This window comes from Aplysia californica, unplaced genomic scaffold (genome assembly GCF_000002075.1).
Source record: "Aplysia californica isolate F4 #8 unplaced genomic scaffold, AplCal3.0 scaffold01273, whole genome shotgun sequence".
Taxonomy (NCBI): domain Eukaryota; kingdom Metazoa; phylum Mollusca; class Gastropoda; order Aplysiida; family Aplysiidae; genus Aplysia; species Aplysia californica.
Window position 1 is genome coordinate 128,053 of NW_004798543.1, and position 2,154 is coordinate 130,206.

The 2,154-nt window shown below is 39.1% G+C and overlaps 1 long non-coding RNA gene across 1 annotated transcript in view; it reads left to right on the forward strand.

The window, feature by feature from the left end:
- Window positions 1-2,154, forward strand: part of LOC101854617 — a 14,979-nt gene extending 12,825 nt beyond the window's left edge. The window contains exon 3 of the long non-coding RNA XR_221198.3: window positions 1,218-2,154. This is a non-coding gene — a long non-coding RNA (uncharacterized LOC101854617). The remainder of the gene's footprint in view (window positions 1-1,217) is intronic.

Below are 2,154 nucleotides of genomic sequence, written 5' to 3' on the forward strand. Positions count from 1 at the left end.
AACGTCGAACGAGCAGTGATCCTTGACCGATCGACCATTCGTCGTTCTCCCTTACACTGAGCTCTGGCTCGGAGCTCGCCAGTGTAAGGGAAAACGACGAACTCTCAATTACGCAAAACGGATTAGGATATGACAAAATTTTTTACACCATCAGATGCAGAATTAAATACTCTATGAAATATGTGAAAATAACAAAATCGAAAATTTTTGACCATTCGTCGTTTTCCCTTACGACGGCAGAACAGGTGATTGGATGATGATGGTTCGTCCACAGCGTCATGGGCCAGTACATAATTTATGACAAAATGTCAGGTGGTGAGAGGGGTGTTATTTTTTGGTGTGATAGGGGTTGTGTGATATAATATTAATATAATAATATGGTGGCTGCGGCCGCGTTAGACAGGTGACCGTTTTACACAGTGAAATTATATTTAAAAAACGCAAGGGGGGAAATGGTAAGTGGCTGTTTGTTGAGGTGGCAGTCATGTGGCAGTCATGGCAGATTCGACTGTATTTCGAGTAGTACAGTGCATTCATGATGTAGTACACAAATCTTAGTGTATTACGGGGTGGGGTAGTTAATGCTGTATAGAATGAGGGTGGATGGGGGCTCCTTCTATAGTTGTTTTAAGTAAGTCTACATTTGGACATTAGTAAAACAACTCTGGACTCACTAAAGATTTTTTTAAAGTGAACATAATGTTGTTTAGTAGCCTGGTCAATTGTCTTTCAACACAGTAGTGTAGTGATAACTGAAACAAAAACCTTTACTGAGGTGTTTTTGGACAACATTCAATTAGACTTACTTGTGGCCTATGAAACTGATCCCAAAATTGTCTGCATCATGTTAGAATCTAATAAAACACCTTCCTTAATAAAAGCAGAGACACACCCACGCACATGTAAACAAATGTCTTGGTCAACTCAAACATGGCCGCCAAAGAACATGAAAGTTCGGTCTCTAGTCTAAAAAGGAGATAACTATGATAAATGTAGATGATTTCACTGTTTAGCCTATGGCTGTTTGGACTGCTTAATTTCTGGGATCGTAGAATTCTAAGTAAGATAAAAACATTATAACACATAGGGGAAAAGAAAACGGAAATAGAGTTAATGTCAGGTCCATCGATTTCGTTATGTCTTAGTTTCTATGTTTCTATGAACCTTGCCACTTGCTCTTTCAGTTTAACTCGTGAATTTCATTTTTTTTTTCCTAGACCACCACTACCCAGAGGAGAGAAGGCTGAATGCGGCACAGCTGGAAGAGCTGCACTCTCTTTTCGATTTGAATGTGCCTGTTTGAAATATTCGGGAACATTTCGGTAATAAATATGGGATTCCCATAACAGAGAGAGACATAAGAAATTAAAAGACAGCCAGACGCCCAGTTTTGACAGAAGAAAATCAACTGTGGCAAGAACTTAACAGTCTGGCCCATTCAGATGGTGTGAACACCACAATAATCAAAGATAATGCTGATGATAAAGTTTCAGTCATCTTTTTACAGACTCCACAAATGAAAGCAATGTGGAGTAAATATTCACAAACCTTATTTATGGACATCACGTACAAGGTTAATGCTCGAAACATGCCACTGTTCGTTTTTCAGGTCAGTGATGGGCAGAACAGGGGCCAAGTTGTGGCATATGCCATTGTTACCGATGAGCGTTCAAACACTATTTGCTCAGTGTTAGACATTTTTATTACAAACAATGACTGCTCTCAGCTTGGAGCAGTTGTTATTGACAAAGACTTTTCGGAGCTCAAAGCAGATAAAGAAAAATTGCCTGATGTGGAAGTCGTACTATGTAAGTTCCATGTCTTGCAAGTTTTTCAAGAAAGAGTGAAAAGTGAGCAACACAAGACCGCTGTCTTAGACATTCTCCGAGGCATGATACGCTGTCGGACTGGAGAGGAGTATGAATTGCTGCTGTGTCGTTTGGCAAGTACGGCCTGTCAATCGTTTTTATCCTACTTTCAAAGTAATTGGACTTGGAACTCCATACCGACATTTTGGGTTGGTTGCCATGTCCGTAATTATTTGCACCATGGCAACACGACCAACAATTTTGTGGAAAACCACAACGCAGGGTTGGTGATTTTTTAAATTTTAAAAATAAATTTTTAAATTTTAATCAGATTTTAAAAATTTAA